At 37.0% G+C, this 21,583-nt stretch overlaps 1 protein-coding gene across 4 annotated transcripts in view; it reads right to left on the bottom strand.

The window, feature by feature from the left end:
- NAALADL2 (N-acetylated alpha-linked acidic dipeptidase like 2) overlaps nucleotides 1-21,583 on the bottom strand; it is a 1,340,010-nt gene that overhangs the window by 1,079,925 nt on the left and 238,502 nt on the right. For 2 of the 4 annotated variants that reach the window (XM_004756608.3, XM_045088639.1), the window contains exon 3: nucleotides 473-594. The exons of 1 other annotated variant lie outside the window; for it this stretch is intronic. The gene's annotated coding sequence lies outside the window, so the exon portion shown is untranslated. Of the gene's footprint in view, nucleotides 1-472; nucleotides 773-21,583 lie in introns of those variants that run through there. One more of the 4 variants, XM_045088640.1, reaches the window with a different exon arrangement.

Below are 21,583 nucleotides of genomic sequence, written 5' to 3'. Positions count from 1 at the left end.
ACATGGACGGGACTGGAAGAGATTATGCTGAGTGAAATAAGTCAAGCAGAGAGAGTCAATTATCATATGGTTTCACTTATTTGTGGAGCATAACAATTAGCATGGAGGACAAGGGGAGTTGGAGAGGAGAAGGGAGTTGGGGGAAATTGGAAGGGGAGGTCAACCATGAGAGACTATGGACTCTGAAAAACAATCTGAGGGTTTTGAAGGGGAGGGTGGTGGGAGGTCAGGGTACCAGATGGTGGGTATTATAGAGGGCACAGATTGCATGGAGCACTGGGTGTGGTACAAAAATAATGAATACTGTTATGCTGAAAATAAAAATAAATTTAAAAAAAAAAAGAGTGAGGGCTGTTGAAATGGGACCACATGACAAGAGAGTGGCCATAGGTAGAAGAGTTTGCTTTCATCTGTCAAATATAGCCCCATAAGGGTTAATGATAAACATCCTGAGTGCTCTCTTAATACTCACCAAATTCTTGCTTCCCTTTTCCACTGGCTGAACCCAGCAGAGCAAGAAGGCTAGTGAGCAGATGATGCAGTTCTTTAAGCACAGTCTCTTAGGATACAGAGCATGCGGAGAGGAGAATGGATCTGAAGAGGCAAACAAGAAACCTGCATATTTATCCTGTAATAACTGTTAAGCTGAAATCTGAGAAAAAAAAAAAAAAACCTGCCATTGCCCTTACCCTTTAAGGATTCAATCTTGTAAGCAGTCGATAGACATTTGAACTGTTTCCATAATTTGGCAATTATAGATTATGCTGCTATAAACATCGGATGCATGTATCCCTTTGAATTAATATGTTTGCTTTCTTTAGGTAAATACTTAGTAGTGTAATTACTAAGTAGGGTGGTCCTCTTTTTAACTATTTGAGGAGCCTCCATACTGTTTCCCAGAGTGGCTGTGCCAGTTGGCATTCACACCAACAGGGCAAGAAGTTCCCCTTTCTTTACATCCTCACCAATAACTTTCTTGTGTTATTGATTCGGTCCTTCTCACAGGTGAGAAAACTACAAGGTAGTATTTTTTTTTATTCTGTGCATATATTTTTTTTAAATTTTTTACTTTTTATAAACATATATTTTTATCCCCAGGGGTACAGGTCTGTGAATCACCAGGTTTACACACTTCACAGCACTCACCAAAGCACATACCCTCCCCAACGTCCATAATCCCACCCCCTTCTCCCAAACCCCCTCCCCCCAGCAACCATCAGTTTGTTTTGTGAGATTAAGAGTCACTTATGGTTTGTCTCCCTCCCAATCCCATCTTGTTTCATTTATTCTTCTCGTACCCACTTAAGCCCCCATGTTGCATCACCACTTCCTCATATCAGGGAGATCATATGATAGTTGTCTTTCTCTGCTTGACTTATTTCGCTAAGCATGATACGCTCTAGTTCCATTCATGTTGGCGCAAATGGCAAGATTTCATTTCTTTTGATGGCTGCATAGTATTCCATTGTGTATATATACCACATCTTCTTGATCCATTCATCTGTTGATGGACATCTAGGTTCTTTCCATAGTTTGGCTATTGTGGACATTGCTGCTATAAACATTCAGGTGCATGTGCCCCTTGGGATCACTACGTTTGTATCTTGGGGTAAATACCCAATAGTGCAATTGCTGGGTCATAGGGCAGTTCTATTTTCAACATTTGGAGGAACCTCCATGCTGTATTCCAGAGTGGCTGCACCAGCTTGCATTCCCACCAAGAGTGTAGGAGGGTTCCCCTTTCTCCGCATCCTCGCCAGCATCTGTCATTTCCTGACTTGTTCATTTTAGCCATTCTGACTGGTGTGAGGTGATATCTCATTGTGGTTTTGATTTGTATTTCCCTGATGCCGAGTGATATGGAGCACTTTTTCATGTGTCTGTTGGCCATCTGGATGTCTTCTTTGCAGAAATGTCTGTTCATGTCCTCTGCCCATTTCTTGATTGGATTATTTGTTCTTTGGGTGTTGAGTTTGCTAAGTTCTTTATAGATTCTGGACACTAGTCCTTTATCTGATATGTCGTTTGCAAATATCTTCTCCCATTCTGTCGGTTGTCTTTTGATTTTGTTAACTGTTTCCTTTGCTGTGCAAAAGCTTTTGATCTTGATGAAATCCCAATAGTTCATTTTTGCCCTTGCTTCCCTTGCCTTTGGCGTTGTTCCTAGGAAGATGTTGCTGCGGCTGAGGTTGAAGAGGTTGCTGCCTGTGTTCTCTTCAAGGATTTTGATGGATTCCTTTCGCACATTGGGGTCCTTCATCCATTTTGAGTCTATTTTTGTGTGTGGTGTAAGGAAGTGGTCCAACTTCATTTTTCTGCATGTGGCTGTCCAATTTTCCCAGCACCATTTATTGAAGAGGCTGTCTTTTTTCCATTGGACATTCTTTCCTGCTTTGTCGAAGATTAGTTGACTGTAGAGTTGAGGGTCTATTTCTGGGCTCTCTATTCTGTTCCATTGATCTATGTGTCTGTTTTTGTGCCAGTACCATGCTGTCTTGATGATGACAGCTTTGTAATAGAGCTTGAAGTCCGGAATTGTGATGCCACCAACGTTGGCTTTCTTTTTCAATATCCCTTTGGCTATTCGAGGTCTTTTCTGGTTCCATATAAATTTTAGAATTGTTTGTTCCATTTCTTTGAAAAAGATGGATGGTACTTTGATAGGAATTGCATTAAATGTGTAGATTGCTTTAGGTAGCATAGACATTTTCACAATATTTATTCTTCCAATCCAGGAGCATGGAACATTTTTCCATTTCTTTGTGTCTTCCTCAATTTCTTTCATGAGTACTTTATAGTTTTCTGAGTATAGATTCTGTGCCTCTTTGGTTAGGTTTATTCCTAGGTATCTTATGATTTTCGGTGCAATTGTAAATGGGATGGACTCCTTAATTTCTCTTTCTTCTGTCTTGCTGTTGGTGTAGAGAAATGCAACTGATTTCTGGGCGTTGATTTTATATCCTGACACTTTACTGAATTCCTGTATAAGTTCTATCAGTTTTGGAGTGGAGTCTTTTGGGTTTTCCACATATAGTATCATATCATCTGCGAAGAGTGATAATTTGACTTCTTCTTTGCCGATTTGGATGCCTTTAATTTCCTTTTGTTGTCTGATTGCTGTGGCTAGGACCTCTAGTACTATGTTGAATAGCAGAGGTGATAATGGACATCCCTGCCGTGTTCCTGACCTTAGCGGAAAAGCTTTCAGTTTTTCTCCATTGAGAATGATATTTGCGGTGGGTTTTTCATAGATGGCTTTGATGATATTGAGGTATGTGCCCTCTATCCCTACACTTTGAAGAGTTTTGATCAGGAAGGGATGCTGTGGTTTGTCAAATGCTTTTTCAGCATCTATTGAGAGTATCATATGGTTCTTGTTCTTTCTTTTATTGATGTGTTGTATCACATTGACTGATTTGCGGATGTTGAACCAACCTTGCAGCCCTGGAATAAATCCCACTTGGTCGTGGTGAATAATCCTTTTAATGTACTGTTGAATCCTATTGGCTAGTATTTTGTTGATTATTTTCGCATCTGTGTTCATCAAGGATATTGGTCTATAGCTCTCTTTTTTGATGGGATCCTTGTCTGGTTTTGGGATCAAGGTGATGCTGGCCTCATAAAATGAGTTTGGAAGTTTTCCTTCCATTTCTATTTTTTGGAACAGTTGCAGGAGAATAGGAATTAGCTCTTCTTTAAATGTTTGGTAGAATTCCCCCGGGAAGCCGTCTGGCCCTGGGATTTTGTTTGTTTGGAGATTTTTAATGACTGTTTCAATCTCCTTACTGGTTATGGGTCTGTTCAGGCTTTCTACTTCTTCCTGGTTCAGTTGTGGTAGTTTATATGTTTCTAGGAATGCATCCATTTCTTCCAGATTGTCAAATTTGTTGGCGTAGAGTTGCTCAAGTATGTTCTTATAATAGTTTGTATTTCTCTGGTGTTAGTTGTGATCTCTCCTCTTTCTTTCATGATTTTATTTATTTGGGTCCTTTCTCTTTTCTTTTTGATAAGTCGGGTCCGGGGTTTATCAATTTTATTAATTCTTTCAAAGAACCAGCTCCTAGTTTTGTTGATTAGCTCTATTGTCTTTTTGGTTTCTATTTCATTGATTTCTGCTCTGATCTTTATGATTTCTCTTCTCCTGCTTGGATTAGGGTTTCTTTCTTGTTCTTTCTCCAGCTCCTTTAGGTGTAGGATTAGGTTGTGTACCTGAGACCTTTCTTGTTTCTTGAGAAAGGCTTGTACCAGTATATATTTTCCTCTCAGGACTGCCTTTGTTGTGTCCCACAGATTTTGAACCGTTGTATTTTCATTATCATTTGTTTCCATGATTTTTTTCAATTCATCTTTAATTTCCCAGTTGACCCATTCATTCTTTAGAAGGATGCTATTTAGTCTCCATGTATTTGGGTTCTTTCCAAACTTCCTTTTGTGGTTGAGTTCTAGCTTTAGAGCATTGTGGTCTGAAACTATGCAGGGAATGATGCCAATCTTTTGATACCGGTTGAGTCCTGATTTAGGACCGAGGATGTGATCTATTCTGGAGAATGTTCCATGTGCACTAGAGAAGAATGTGTAATCTGTTGTTTTGGGATGAAATGCTCTGAATATATCTGTGATGTCCATCTGGTCCAGTGTGTCGTTTAAGGCCTTTATTTCCTTGCTGATCTTTTGCTTGGATGATCTGTCCATTTCAGTGAGGGGAGTGTTAAAGTCACCTACTATTATTGTATTATTGTTGATGTGTTTCTTTGATTTTGTTATTAATTGGTTTTTATAGTTGGCTGCTCCCACGTTGGGGGCATAGATATTGAAAATTGTTAGATCTTCTTGTTGGACAGACCCTTTGAGTATGATATAGTGTCCTTCCTCATCTCTTATTATAGTCTTTGGCTTAAAATCTAATTGATCTGATATAAGGATTGCCACTCCTGCTTTCTTCTGATGTCCATTAGCATGGTAAATTCTTTTCCACCCCCTCACTTTAAATCTGGAGGTGTCTTCGGGCTTAAAATGAGTTTCTTGGAGGCAACATATAGATGGGTTTTGTTTTTTTATCCATTCTGATACCCTGTGTCTTTTGACAGGGGCGTTTAGCCTATAAACATTCAGGGTAACTATTGAGAGATATGAATTTAGTGCTATTGTATTGCCTGTAAGGTGACTGTTACTGTATATGGTCTCTGTTCCTTTCTGATCTACCACTTGTAGGCTCTCTCTTTGCTTAGAGGACCCCTTTCAAGATTTCCTGTGGAGCTGGTTTGGTGTTTGCAAATTCTTTCAGTTTTTGTTTGTCCTGGAAGCTTTTAATCTCTCCTTCTATTTTCAATGATAGCCTAGCTGGATATAGTATTCTTGGCTGCATGTTTTTCTCATTTAGTGCTCTGAAAATATCATGCCAGCTCTTTCTGGCCTGCAAGGTCTCTGTGTATAAGTCAGCTGCCAATCTAATATTTTTAGCATTGTATGTTACTGACTTCTTTTCCCAGGCTGCTTTCAGGATTTTCTCTTTGTCACTGAGACTTGTAAATTTTACTATGAGGTGACGGGGTGTGGGCCTATTCTTATTGATTTTGAGGGGCGTTCTCTGAACCTCCTGAATTTTGATGCTGATTCCCTTTGCCATATTGGGGAAATTCTCCCCAATAATTCTCTCCAGTATCCCTTCTACTCCCCTCTCTCTTTCTTCTTCTGGAATCCCAATTATTCTGATGTTGTTTCATCTTATGGTGTCACTTATCTCTCGAATTCTCCCCTCGTGGTCCAGTAGCTGTTTGTCCCTCTTTTGCTCAGCTTCTTTATTCACTGTCATTTGGTCTTCTATATCACTAATTCTTTCTTCTGCCTGACTTATTCTAGCAGTGAGAGCCTCCATTTTTGATTGCACCTCATTAATACCTTTTTTGATTTCAACTTGGTTAGATTTTAGTTCTTTTATTTCTCCAGAAAGGGCTTTTATATCTCTCGAGAGAGTTTCTCTAATATCTTCCATGCCTTTTTCGAGCCCGGCTAGAACCTTGAGAATTGTCATTCTGAACTCTAGATCTGACATATTACCAATGTCTGTATTGATTAGGTCCCTAGCCTTCGGTACTGCCTCTTGTTCTTTTTTTTGTGTTGAATTTTTCCGTCTTGTCATTTTGTCCAGATAAGAGTATATGAAAGAGCAAGTAAAATACTAAAAGGGTGGCAACAACCCCAGGAAAATATGCTTTAACCAAATTATAAGAAATCCCAAATCTTGAGGGGGGAGAAAGGGGATAAAAAGCGGCTCAAAAAGGAAGAAAGAAAAGAAAAAAAAGAAAAGAATTTTTAAAAAGGAAAAGAAAAATATAAAAACGAGAAAATATATATATTAAACTAGTTAAAAAACGTTAAAAAAGAAAAAGGTAAAAGTTAAAAAAAAATTAACCAGAAGGCGAGAAAAAAAAACAAAAAATGAAAAAGAAAAAAATTAAATTAACTGCAAGACTAAAAAAAATCACAGGGAAAAAGCCATGAGTTCTGTGCTTTGCTTTCTCCTCCTCTGGAATTCTGCTGCTCTCCTTGGTATTGAAACCGCACTCCTTGGTAGGTGAACTTGGTCTAGGCTGGATTTCTTGTTGATCTTCTGGGGGAGGGGCCTGGTGTAGTGATTCTCAAGTGTCTTTGCCCCTGGCAGAATTGCACCGCCCTTATCAGGGGCCGGGTGAGTAATCCGCTCGGGTTTGCTTTCAGGAGCTTTTGTTCCCTGAGCGCTTTTTGTAGAGTTCCGGAGCACGGGAATACAAATGGCGGCCTCCTGGTCTCCGGCCCGGAGGAGCCTAGAGCCCAGGGACACACTCCTCAGTGCGTCCTCAGAGAGCAGCGCCCAGTTACTACCGTCTGCCTGACCTCCGGCCGCGCTCTGAGCTCACCGAGCCTGTGACCGGTTCAAGGTAACACCGAGCTGCGAGCTTACTGTCGGCTCTGTCTCTGTAGCCGGCTTTCCCGTTCCAATACCCGCAAGCTCTGCGACACTCAGACACCCCCGATCCTTCTGTGACCCTGCGGGACCTGAGGCCACGCTGACCCCGTGTGGGCTTTGCCCCGGGTAGCCTTCGGAGTGAAGTCCCTCAGCGGAACAGACTTTTAAAAGTCCTGATTTTGTGCGCGGTTGCTCCGCCTCTTGCCGGGAGCCGGCCCCTCCCCCCAGGGTCTATCTTCCCGTCGCTTTGGATTCACTTCTCCGCCAGTCCTACCTTTTAGAAAGTGGTTGTTTTTCTGTTTCCAGAATTCCTGTTCTTCTTCTCTTCGATCTGCCGATGGATTTTCAGGTGTTTGCAATCTTTAGATAAGCTATCTAGCTGATCTCCGGCTAGCTGAAGTAGTCTCAGCCTGCTACTTCTCCGCCATCTTGACTCCTCCCCTACACTGTAGTTTTGATTTGTATTTCCCTGATGCTGTTAAGCATCTTTTCATGTGTCTGTTGGCCATCCATGTACCTTCTTCAGAAAAATGTCTACTCATGTCTTCTGCCCATTTTTCACTGGTCTATTCATTTTGGGGGTGTTGAGTTTCCTAAGTTCTTTATAGATTTTGGATACTAACCCTTCCTCAGGTATGTCATTTGGAAATATCTTCTCCCATTCTAAAAGCTGCCTTTTAGTTTTGTTGATTGTTTCCTTCACTGTGCAGGAGCTTTCTAATTTGATGAAATCCCAATAGTTTATTTTTGTTTTTGTTGCCCTTGCCTCCAACAATGTATCTAGAAAGAAGTTGCTATGACCTATGTCAAAGAGGTTACTGCCTGTATTCTCCTCTAGGATTTTTATGGTTCAACTTATGTCAAATTTCACATAAATTTAGGTTTTTCATCCATTTTGAATTTATTTTTGTGGATGGTGTGAGAAAGAGGTCCAGTTTCATTCTTTTGCATGTTGCTGCTCAGTCTCCCCAACACTATTTGTTGAAGAGACTGTCTTTTTCCCATTGGATATTCTTTTTTGCTTTATCAAAGATTAGTTGACAATACAGTTGTGTGTCCATTTCTGGGTTTTCTATTCTGTTCTATTGAACTATGTGTCAATCTTTGTGGCAGTCCATACTGTCTTGATCACTACAGCTTTGTAATGTAAGTTGAAGTCCAAAGTTGTGATGACTCTAGCTTTTTCTTTCTCAAGGTTGGCTTAACTATTTGCAATCTTTTGTGGTTCCATACAAATTTTAGGCTTGTGTAAAATGCTAGTGGTATTTTGACAGGGACTGAATTAAATGTGTAGAGTACTTTGGATATTATAAACATTTTAATATTTGTTCTTCTAATCTGTGAGCATGGAACCTCTTTCCTTTCCTGGTGTCCTCTTCAATTTCTTTCATCTGTGTTTTATAGTTTTCAGAGTTCAGGTCCTCCACGCCATTGGTTAAGTTTATTTCTCAGTATCTTCTTGGTGTTGGCACAGTTGTGAATGGAACTGATTCCTTTATTCTCTTCTTGCTGGTTCATTATTAGTGTATAGAAATGCAACAGATTTCTGTACGTTGATTTTATATCCTGCAAGTTTACTGAATTTGTGTCTCAATTCTAACAATTCATTTTGGTGGTGTCTTTGGGGCTTCTATATAGAGTAAGCATATCATCTGCAAATAGTGACAGTTTTACTCCTTCCTTGCCAATTTGAATGCCTTTTATTTCTTCCTATTGTCTGACTCTGTGGCCAGCACGTCTAGTGCTATGATAAGTAACACTGGTGAAAATGGAAATCCCTAGCTTGTTCTTAATAGAGGAAAAGCTCTTGGTTATTCCCCATGAAGGATAATATTAGCTATGGGTTTTTCATATATGGCCTTTATTGTGTGAAGGTATATTTCCTATAAACCTGCTTTGTTGAGGATTTTTATCATGAATAGATATTGTACTTTGTCAAATGTTTTCTCTATATCTACTGAAATGATCATATAGTTCCTATTCTTTCTTTTTTTAATGTGGTATTTCACACTGATTTGTGAATACTGAACCACCCTTGCAACCCAGGAATAAATCCTACTCGATCATGGCGAATAATTTTTACTGTATTATTGAATTCAATTTGCTATTATTTTGTTGAGAATTTCTGCATTCATATTCATCAGGAATATTGGTCTGCAGTTCTCTTTTTTAGTGGTGTCTGGTTTTGGCATCATAGGAATACTTTAGAAGTTTTCCTTCCTTTCTATCTTTTGGAATAGTTTGAGAATAGATATTAACTCTTAAATGTTTGGTAGAATTCTTCAATGAAGCCTTCTGGCCTTGGACTTTTATTTGTTGGGAGTTTTTTGTTGTTTTTTTAACTGATTCAATTTCTTTGAAATTACTTAGCTGGTTATTGGTCTAAGTTTTCAATTTCTTCCTGTTTCCATTTTGGTAGTTTATAAATGTCTAGGAATTTGTCCATTCATTCCAAGTTATCCACTTTGTCAGCATATAGTTTTTCATAATTTTCTCTAACAATTGCATTTTTATGGTGTCATTCCTCCTCTCTCATTTGTGATTTTATTTGGGTCCTTTCACTTTTCTTTTTGATAAGTCTGGCTAGAGGTTTATCCATTTCATTAATTTTTTCTAAGACCCAGATACTGGTTTCATTGATCTGCTGTAATTTTTTTTTGTTTTATATATCATTTATTTCCATACCAATCTTTATTATTTCCTTTGCTGGCTTTAGGCTTTATTGTTCTTTTTCTAGTTCCTTAACATGCAAGGTTGTGTTATTTGAGATTTTTCTTGTTTGAAGTAGGACTATATTCTATATACTTCCCTCCTAGGACTTTTGCTGCATCACAAAGGCTTTGGACAATTGTGTTTTCATTTATTTTCATGTTTTTTTTATATCTTGATTTCCTGGTTGACCCATTCATTGTTCAGTAACATGTTGTTCAACATCCATGTATTTGTGGTCTTTCCAGTATTTTTCTTGTGGATGGCGTCTAGTTTCATAGTGTTGTAGTCAGAAAAGTCACATGGTATGATTCCAACATTTTTATATTTGGTGAGTCCTGTTTTGTGACGTAATACATGATCTACTCTGGAAAATGTACCCTGTACACTTGAAAAGAATGCCATTCTGCTGTTTTAGGATGGAATGTTCTGAATATATCTATGAAGTCCATCTGGTCCAGTGTGTCAGTCAAAGATACTGTTTCCTTGTTTGTTTTCTGTTTAGATAATCTGTCCATTGATGTAAGTGGGATGTTAAAATAACCTATTATTGTTATTATCATTTAGTTCTTCTATGTTTGCATTGTTTTATATATTTGGGTGCTCCCTTCTTGGGTGAATATTTACAACTCATATATTCTTGCTGGATTATCCCCTTTATGATTATGTAATTCCCTTATCTTTTTTACAGTCCATTTTAAGTTTAGTTTGTCCAACATACGTATTGCTACACTGGCCTTCTTTTGAACTCCATTTGCATGTTAAATATTTCTCTATGCCCTCACTTTCAATTTGCAGGTGACTAAGTCAGAATTGAGTCTCTTGTAGGAACATATACATAGGGCTTTTTTTTTTTTTTCCATTCTGATACATTATGTCTTTTGACTACAGCAATTATTCTGGATTTAAAAAAAAACACCAAAAGAAACAGGGTTCTTAATATTTCTTAGAAATCAATATTCTTGAGAGTATGATTACTAGAGGTACATTGCCTATAAGTGCACATACATAGAGTATTTGACAAAGATCATACATGAACAGATCAAGAACATGAAAAAGCAAACTGGGGATGCCAGGGTGGCTCAGTTGGTTAAGTGTCTGCCTTTGGCTCAGGTTATGATCCCAGGGTCCTGGCATCAAGTCCTTACTTGTTCAGCAAGGAGACTGCTTCTTCCTCTGCCTGCTGCTCCCCCTGCTTGTGCACATGCATACTCTAATAAAATCTTTTAAAAATTAAGCAAAATATTGGAATCACTTTTCACTAAGTTTGAGAAATCTATACAAATACGTATACATAGTAAAGTTCAATGGAAAATCTTTGATTTAGAAAGGATATCTTTGATTATTGAAACTTTAACACAAAAGGAATGCAAAAAAATGAAGTAGAGCATATAGCTAGATTATAATGGAGTCTAATGACAGGGTGATGTTTACCCTAAAACTGCATTTATGTATATTCTTTTATTTTTAACACTGTATCTCCAACTCAAGATGCTATCCATTGTAGATGCACCATTTATATTAAGTAATGGTCGATGAACTATGACAATGCTTATCATTTAGAATTTACATTTTAGGGGCGCCTGGGTGGCTCAGTGGGTTAAGCCGCTGCCTTCGGCTCAGGTCATGATCTCAGGGTCCTGGGATCGAGTCCCGCATCAGGCTCTCTGCTCGGTGGGGAGCCTGCTTCCCTCTCTCTCTCTCTCTGCCTGCCTCTCCATCTACTTGTGATTTCTCTCTGTCAAATAAATAAAATCTTTAAAAAAAAAAGAATTTACATTTTATATCTATTGAACCTATCACTTATGCATAATTTAATAATGTATCAGCCTGTCCATATGTAAACCCAATATGCTGCATAAATTTGTTAAGTATTCCCCAAATTTCTCACTATTGGAGTCCAAATTTTCTGAATCTTTTTGATTCAGAGTTGTAAACTTTCCTAATTCTTCATACAATGTCCCAACCCATCGAAAGTAATGATACTGCATTTTTGTCTCCAGGATTTTCTTCCAAGTGGCTAACACCAATTCTGTGAGCTTTGGAGATGTTTCCCTATTTGATGGCACTTGAATTTTCATTTTTTTCAACTGAATCATGTCTTGCTGGAAGTTAAGCAGCTTCTGTTCAAAGCCAGTAGGAAGTTTGTTAAAATAAATTCAACAACTTGCACAATACATAAATCAGTCATAATGGACTGTCTGCTTTGAAATTCCTTTTATCTATTCTGAGAGATTTGGCAATTTCTTGTTCCCTCAGTTCCAACTCTCTGTACGTGATGAGCCATCCTTTTGCATAAATCTTAGTAACAAAATGTAATAGACCAACTACTTCAGGATATTTTCCTTTCTTGGTCCATGAAAAGTACTTTGTCGTCACTCTGCAAGAAAATATAAACTCAATCGTGGTTGTTCCTCCAATGATGGATACTGGCTTTACTGATATTAAATGTAGGCTCAGCTATGTTTTGCCATCCCTTTCTGTGTACACAGTAACTTCAATCTCCAATCATGGTGTAACATATCTGAAGGTATTTTAAACAATTAAACTCAACATGTGTACAATACCACTAATACATATAACTCAGTTGAAGAGATGTTAATGAACACCGATGACATGGATAAGCAGAGTTGTACATGCAAAATTTCAGCCTGAAAGCTAGCCATTTTACAACACCCTTGATCACAGAGCCTGTCCTAATTTCAGAGATGTCAAAATGTGTTTTAAAACAATTGTATTTTGTATTTTAAAGCTGATAAAATATAGTTGTTTAAATCCTCTTCATTAGTAAATGGTATAAGTTCAGTTGCTAAACAAAGTGTAAGTTTAGATAGCTGAATGTATAAACTACGTTTTCATTATAAAGCAAAAGGTATGCTAAATTACCTGAATTATTCTATTTTTCACTTTATGTCAGTGTTATGCTGTAAACTTACTGAAATCTTAATAATCTAAAAATATTCAGAGACCAATATAACTCATTACCTGTCAATTATGAAAACACTTCATTCTTAATTTTTCACCATATAATACTTACAGAATCCTTAGCATCATATGAGGAAAGTTCAAAATCATCTCTGAGAGAACACCTATTGAGATTTACTTAGTCTAAAGTGGCCCTCTAAGGCAAGTATAGAATTTTTCTAATGAATACAATTTAAATGACTTAATGTTCTAAATATTTATCTAGGAATATAAAAACTTACCTTTTGTTATTTACTACTATTTGATAATGTCTTCACAGGTACTGTAAATTCCATTTATACTCTATCAATTTTGGATTTTAAGAAATTGTATATTCAGAGCCAATCAATGTAATAATACTTTTGGTCAAAAGTAAAGGGAAGATAAAATCATAACTTCATTACAAAGCTTACAGACTGGTCCTGAAAGCAGTTCAAGTGAGACTATGACTCAACTGAAAAGATGTGAGCCATATGAACAATAGTGCAACATAGGAGCAGCTGCTCAGTTTGAGTTCTTCAAAGGAAAAGTTTAGTTCAGATGTACACTTCTGACATGCTTACCAAAATACTAAGGTTTGGGGGAAAAAAAAAGTAAAATACTAAGGTCTGGTTTGTTGTTTTTTTTTTTTGCCACATGTCCTGTATTAGACAACTGTCTGCTAAGTTATTTCTTAGGGATAATTATCACATCTGAGAAAAAGAAAACTCTCTAGTAACACCATTACCCTTTTCCAAATTGACATAAGATTCTTAATTTTAGGATGGTCACTGATTTTATCATAATCTCTAATTTTGATTTAAAAAATCAGGAAAAAAGCAGCTTTAAAAAGTTAAATGCTCTCTGTACGTTATTTCTGGTGATACTTCCTAATTCAGTGATCCCATTTTTTGAACACCCATGTGCACCTCACCAACTTAAGAGGATTTGTGGAACTTGCTGAGACATGGACAGTTTCATAGATTATCAGAAAGTATAGCAGAGTTTAAGAAAAGGGTTTGACCCCTTTCTCCTCTTCTATATGCCAAAGAAAAATTGAATCAAGAACATAATCCACATATTTAACACACAAAAAGTAAATCACCCCACTATTATATACTCTGACACACCAGGATAAGGTTAGATAAAATAAATCTTATACTCTGCAGCTGTTTTCTTGGAAATAAATGATTAAAAAAAAAAGGCTGTGTATTCACTTAATTTCTCAGATTCACAGAGGTTCAAAATGCCAGAGAATCAAAGAAAATATGTAGAAGTAGGCAAGGAAAACAAGACAGACACTTTTCATAGACCCTAAAGTTATGAATTACTATTTCCCCAATATTAACACCTCAGTTTACAAGTTATTTATGTTTGGCTCATCACAAAGACCTTGCATTTTTTATCTGCAAATACTCTTTGCAACTTTTTGTTCAGTACTTCCTTAAACACTAATTTAAAGTCTGGTATGTCCACACATATAAAGGCAATTCATAATTCAAGAATCAGCTCATAAGTTACCTTCCCTATGAAATCTAGGTCCACCAATAAGAAAATCACTGCATGCATTGAAGTGACAGCACTAACTTCAGCCTCTCCTACCAATTAATGCATTATACTTAAAATATTAAACATTTTTAAGTTTTAAATTTAATTTTAAATTAAAAATTAAAATATTAAAATGTTAAAATAAATATTTTCTCTCTTATGAAACTGTAAACTCCTGAAGGACAGAAACCCTTGCACTTATTCCACCTTAAAACATGCCCTACGAACAAAAACATGAAAATAGGGAATAGCTCCAAAATGATAAAATAATGAAAGCAGCACTTGTTTACATTTATTACTCATAGCATCCTCTCCTACGAATGTACTGCACTTTATTCTGTGGATGAACATTGTGTTGCTTACAACACTGCTGTGAACACTCTTGTTGTAGATGTATATTAGGACCAAATACGTAGGAATTTAAGGAATATATATACTCCTCTATAGTAGGTACCGTCTTCCAAAATGGTTTTATTAACATTTTCTTCAGCAGTGTACAAGATTTCCAGTTGTTCCACATTCATGTCAAACATTGTATTTTAAATGTTATGATGGATGTGTATTATTTTAATGGGGTTTTATTTGCATTTCTTTGCAATGTAAAGAATACGTTTTTCATATGATTAAAGTTATTTGAATATTCTATTCTGTGAACTACCTGTTCAAGACTCATGCCCATTTTTCAATTTGGTTATTTTTTTGATTTGTAGAAATTCTTTACTTTTGCTATATGAGGTTCCTTTATGGACTATGTATAACTGCAAATATCTTCTCATCCTGTGGTTTTCCTTCCCTCTTGATTTACAAAAATTCTTAATTGAATGAAGTAGGTTTTGGGGTGTTTTGTATGTATGTTTTTGTATTCTCCCCCCGCTCTTGGCTGTGCTTCCCATAGTCATTAGTTGGGAGTAGACAAAATGTGACAGGGATAACCAAAGCAGGCCTGCTCCTATGGGTTTTGAGACTGCTCTTAATGGATGGGTTTCACTGGAAAACTACATCAACTTTGCTTAACTTCCTTAGAACTTCACAGCAGTCAGGGTACCTGGGTGGTTCAGATGGTTAAGCATCTGCTTTCAGCTCGGGTCATGATCTTGGGGTCCTGGGATTGAGCCTCACATCAGGCTCCCTTCTTGGTGGGGAGTCTGCTTCTCTCTTCCTCTGCCCTTCCCCACAGCTCATGTGCTTTCAAATAAGTAAGATCTTAAAAAACAAAACAAAAACTTCGGTGCAGTCTAATACTTTCCCACACAACTTCTTCCTTCTCTCCTTTGAACAGTCAGACCAGTATTACAATCTGGTAGCTCTTCCTTGCCATTTTTCTATTTTCTCTCAAATGTATTTCTATTATCTTATACTTCTAATCCTATTTGAATCTGCTTCTCAGATAACCCAGATTAACAGAGTGATCTTCTAGAATCTTTGCTGTTTTACAATTCACATTTAAGCCTATAATCTATTTGGAATGGATCTGTGGATGGTATAAAGAGTCAACATTTATTTTCCCATATGAATATTCAATTGTTCTGGCACTATTTATTGAAGAAAGTTTATCAATTTTCTACTGTCCTTCAGTGTCATCTTTTTCATAAATCAGATGTCTATTTAAGATTTTATTTATTCATGCGAGAAAGAGAAAGAGAGGCAGAGAGTGACGTGGAGCAGGAAGTCCAATGCGGGACTTGATCCCAGGATCCCAACTTGAGACAATGGCAGACGCTTAACTGACTAAGCCACCCAGGTGTCTGATAAGACATCTCTATGTGGATGTTTCTGGATTCACTATCTGCATCAACACAGACAAAAATGTAAATGAAGTAGATCGAAAGAATTCAACTTAATTTTATTTATATAAAGTAACAAAGGCAAAATGCATGATGTTGGAATTCAGGATACTGGTATTTTTAGGAAGAAAGGGCTAGTGGCTGGAATGGGTATGGGAAGGACTTCTGAGGTGCTGGTAATATACAGTTTCTTGATTTGGGTGATGGATTACCAGGATGTACTCACTGAAATTTCACAGAGTTAAAAATATATGATTTGTTTGCTTTTCTATATATATACATATATGTGTGTCATAGGTTAAAAAGTAAGGTTTTGAATGAAATTTTAAACTTGAGGGAAGAAACCACTAATTCAAACACTTAGTAGGCAGAAATTAGAAAATAGAGTATGCCCTTTGCACATGATTTTAAGGACCAAAAAAAAAGCCTAACTTTAGAAAAAGCACAATCAGGAGATTTTTTTTTTAAGATTTTATTTATTTATTTGACAGAGATCACAAGTAGATAGAGAAGCAGGCAGAGAGAGAGAGAGGAGGAAGCAGGCTCCCCACTGAGCAGAGAGCCCAATGAGATGCTGGGCTCAATCCCAGGACCTTGAGATCATGATCTGAGCCAAAGGCAGAGGCTTTAACCCACTGAGCCACCCAGGCACCCCACAATCAGATTTTTTTAAAAAAGTGTATGTGAGCTCTAACCCATTGTTAATCACGTATTTGGTAAATCACTTAACACTATTATTGTCCCAGTTTTTTTCCTCTCAAGCAATGGAATACATTATTGCTTTGATTAAAAAAAAAAAATCAGTTATATAACCAGATTTTCAAGAATGCTATACAAAGCAAAGAGCTATTAGTGGGAGAAACAAAAATTATTTTGACTTTGCTCTGTTGTCTTTTCCTATCACCATTTATTCATGAGCAGTATTGACTTTATTATGGACTGCATATATCCACCCAAGGGTTTAACTTGACCCTAAGATAGGCTACAGAATAAATGGAGTTGTGTCCTCAATTAACTTTATAAAGGCCAATAGCCTAGATGAAGCTAAAACTGGCATTAAGGAGCAATTGTGTGTTGGTTACCAAGGAGCTTAATTATAAGCATTGAGAACAATTGAACAGAATTTTTTTGGTTCAATGACACAACATGGACATACCAAATTTGATGAACAGTTCTTAACTCATGTTCTAAATAGAAGCACAATTCCAAAGTGATAAAAAGCTAAAGAACAAAACAAACAAAACAAAACAAAAACAGGACATATGACTAAAAATAACATGAGGTAGAGTATTTTTGTCCCCCACACTACCCCCCCACAAAGAAGTAGGTACAGGAATACCAAAGATGTTATCCAAGAACACGATCAGTTGTTCTCCCAGTAAAGAGTGAAGTAAGTGAATGGGGCCAAGTGTAGAAATAATGGCTAAACACAGTAAATTATTTGTATATGGAATTACTTTTATAGAGCATGATCAAATGATTGATGGCTATACCTAACAAGAAAAACAACTTCACTGAAGGTTGGTATGTTAAAGCACTTTTTTTATATTTTCCATTGTTTATTTCTATAAATAGCTGAGACTCTCTACTTACATATCCTATAACATAAATTCACTTTTTAGCAATAGTTGTCAATGACAACCATTACTAGCCATTTGCTGTTATAATCATGCCAAAAGGAAATAAGTTTAAGAGAAATTCTATACCTTCAAAGCTATTTTTACCCAGTGTCTTCTTTTGAATACTAGTTTAGTGAAATGTTAACACAACTATTAGGAGAATAGGGGTCAATAGTCAAATAATGACTGGGCTGAACTAAATTCAACAGCTTCTTCATGGTGGGCATACTTTCATAAGTCTTTAATATGTAAACATTTTCTTTTCTGTTTTTTTTAAGATTTTTATTTATTTTTTTTTTAATTTATTTGACAGACAGATCACAAGTAGGCAGAGAGGCAGGCAGAGAGAGAGAGAGGGAGAGAGGAGGAAGCAGGCTCTGCTGAGCAGAGAGCCCGATGCGGGACTCGATCCCAGGACCCTGAGATCATGACCTGAGCCGAAGGCAGAGGCTCTAACCACTGAGCCACCCAGGAGCCCCAAATATGTAAACATTTTCAAGAAGAAATAGGTAATATAGTGTTTTGCACACTTACCTGATCACATTTTTAACAGAGCATTTCAAAGAATATTGATTTAGAAACAACAGACATTTTGATCAGGATGGCATTGAAAGTACAGGTTGCTCTGGGCACCACTGACATTTTAACAATATTTATTCTTCCAATCCATGAGCATGGAATGCATTTCCATATTTTTGTGTCTTCTTCAATTTCTTTCATGAGTGTTCTGTAGTTCCTCGAGTATAGATACTTTACCTCTTTGGTTAGGTTTATTCCAAGATATCTTATTGGTTTTGGGGTGGTATTATAAAAGGAATCAAACCTCTAATTTCCCTTTTTACAGTTTCATTTTTAGTGTATCAGAAAGCGAGAGATTCTGTGCATTGATTTTGTATCCTGCCATATTATGGAACTGTTGTATGAGTTCTAGTAATTTGGGGGTGGAGTCCTTGGGTTTTCCACAAAAAGTATGTCATCCATGAAGAGACAGAATCTGACTCCTTCTTTGCCAATCTGAATACCTTTTATTTATTTCTGTCTGATTGCTGTTGTTAGGAATTCTAGTACTATGTTAAAGAATAGTGGCAAGAGTGGGTATCCTTGTCATATTTCTGATCTCAATGGGAAGGCTCTCAGCTTTTCCCCATTGAGAATGATATTCACTGTGGATTTTTCACAGTGAGGAACTGTTCCCTCTATCCCTATACTCTGAAGAATTTTAATCAGAAAAGGATGCTCTGTTTTGTCAAATGCTTTTTCTGCTTCAATCTATACTTTCAATGCCATCCCAATCAAAGTACCATTGGCATTTTTCAAAGTGCTGGAACAATCAATCCTAAAATTTGTATGGAAACAGAAAAGACCCTGAATCACCAAGGAAATGTTGAAAAAGAATGCTGGGGGCATCACGTTGCCTGATTTCAAGCTTTATTACAAAGCTGTGATCACCAAGACAGTGTGGACCTGGCACAAAAACAGAGACATACACCAATGCAACAGAGCAGAGAGCTCAGATATAGACCCTCAACTCTATGGTCAAATAATCGTCAACAAAGCAGGAAAAAATATCCAGTGGAAAAAATATAGTCTCTTCAATAAATGGTGCTGGGAAAACTGGACAGCTATGTACTAAAGAATGAAACTCAACCATTCTCTTACACAGTAGACGAAGATAAGCTCAAAACGGATGAAAGACCTCAATGTGAGACAGGAATCCATCAAAATCCTAGAGGAGAACATAGGCAGTGACCTCTTCGACATCAGCCAAAGCAACTTCTTTCAAGACACATCTCCAAAGGCAAGGGAAACAAAAGTGAAAACGAACTTTCGGGACTTCACGATAAAAACTTCTGCACAGCAAAGCAAACAGTCAGCAAAACAAAGTGGCAACCCATGGAATGGGAGAAGATATTGACAAATGACACTACAGACAAATGGCTGATATCCAAGATCTATAAAGAACTTCTCAAACTCAACACCCAAAAAACAGATAATCAAGTCAAAACATGGGCAAAAGAAATGAACAGACACTTGTCCAATGAAGAGGTACAAATGGCTAACAGACACATGAAAAAATGTTCAACATCACTAGTTATCAGGGAAACCCAAATTAAAACCACATTGAGATACTATCTTATACCAGTGAGAATGGCAAAAATTAACAAGGCAAAAAAACAAATGTTGGAGAGAATGTACAGAAAGGGGAAACCTCTTACACTGTTGGTGGGAATACAAGCTGGTGTGGCCACTTTGGAAAACAGTGTGGAGATTCCTCAAAAAATTAAAAATAAAGCTACCCTATAACCTGGCAATTGCACTACAGATTTACCCCAAAGATATAGATTTAGTGAAAAGAAGGGCCATATGTACCCCAATGTTCATAGCAGCAATGTCCACAATAGCCAAACTGTGGAAAGAACCAAGACGGCCTTCAACAGATGAATTAATAAAGAAGATATGGTCCATATATTCAATAGACTATTACTCAGGCATCAGAAAGGATGAATATCCAGCTTTTGCACCAACATGAATGGGACTGGAGATTATGCTGAGTGAAATAACTCAAGCAGAGAAAGTCAATTATATGGTTTCACTTACTTGTGGAACATAAGGAATAACATGGAGGACATTAGGAGAAGGAAAGGAAAAGTAAAGGTGGGGGGGATTGGAAGGGGAGATGAACCACGGAAGACTGAACTCTGAGAAACAAACTGAGGGTTTTAGAGGGGAGGGAGGTGGGAAGATGGGTGAGCCTGGTGGTGAGTATTAAGGAGGGCACATATTGCATGAAGCACTGGGTATTATATGTAAACAATGAATCTTAGAACACCGTATCAAAAACTAATGATGTATTGTATGGTGACTAACACAACACAAAAATAAACAAACAAACAAACAAATATGATAATGTAGTTCATATTATCCTAGAGAAATGTTCACACAAATTTTAGATGAAAAAATATTACAAAACCATATAAATAATGGGATCTCATTTTTGTTAAAAATAACAGTGATACTGCAGAAGTTAAATCAAAAGACATACAACAACAACAACAAAAAGAAACAACATACATCCCAAATCCCTCACAGCAATTACAAATACAGGCACACATGTGTGTACACACAGAAACACACAGGATCTTATCAGTAGAAAATTCCCCCTCCCAATCCCTGGACCATATTCTACCACCTTCAGAAGTTCATTGCATGGGATGAATAGTTTAAAAATGTTTGATATCCTAGCTATTACAATTGACTTATTGACTTACTGCTTACATTGAAACAGATTTATCACACTAGATTTGTAAGTTTTTCTTCATTTATGTACTTTATAACTTGTCTCTATTTCTCAGAAAATATTTAAGAAATGTTCTTTTGCATTTAAGACAGATATGGATAATGCCTTGACAGAATAGCAAGTTTTCAATATTCAGTCTAAAATAATGTCCTCTTTAAGCTAAAAGATGAGAAATAGAACCCTAGGTCTTATCTTCTTCGTCTCCTACATGAACTTACTCTGCCACTTAAGAAAATCCTGACCAGTTTATGCTCCACTTAGCCGTGTGTGTGTGTGCGTGTGTGCGTGTCTGTGTCTGTGTGTGTGTGTATGGTGTATTTCTTCTCTCTCCTGTTCTTTCCCTCTACCCTTCTAGCTGGTTTCTTATAAAAATAAAACAGAACTTGAAACAAAGATACACGGGATTTCTCCAGATACTGAAAATAAAAATCAAATAATCAGAGCAATCAAACTATGAAGAGCACAGATTTCCTATGTCTAGTATGTATGTGCATGTAAGGGAAAGATATATAAAGGCATGTATATGTTTAGAAAATCATGACTGAAGAGAAAAACCCACAGGTATAGCAAACTAGCTACTGAGACTGTAAATCAAATTAGGTTCTGAACTCTCCGACAGAAGGGCAACAAAGAAATACAATCACAAGCTTTCATTACTGGACTCAATGCAATTCATCTTTCTCTCCCTCTCTTCTTTCAGTCTGAATCTATACGCACATGTATTTTACCTCTACAG

This window comes from Mustela putorius, unplaced genomic scaffold (assembly GCF_011764305.1).
Source record: "Mustela putorius furo isolate JIRA1106 unplaced genomic scaffold, ASM1176430v1.1 tig00003834_pilon_pilon_pilon, whole genome shotgun sequence".
Taxonomy (NCBI): Eukaryota; Metazoa; Chordata; class Mammalia; order Carnivora; family Mustelidae; genus Mustela; species Mustela putorius.
This window is presented reverse-complemented; position numbering and strand designations above follow the sequence as displayed.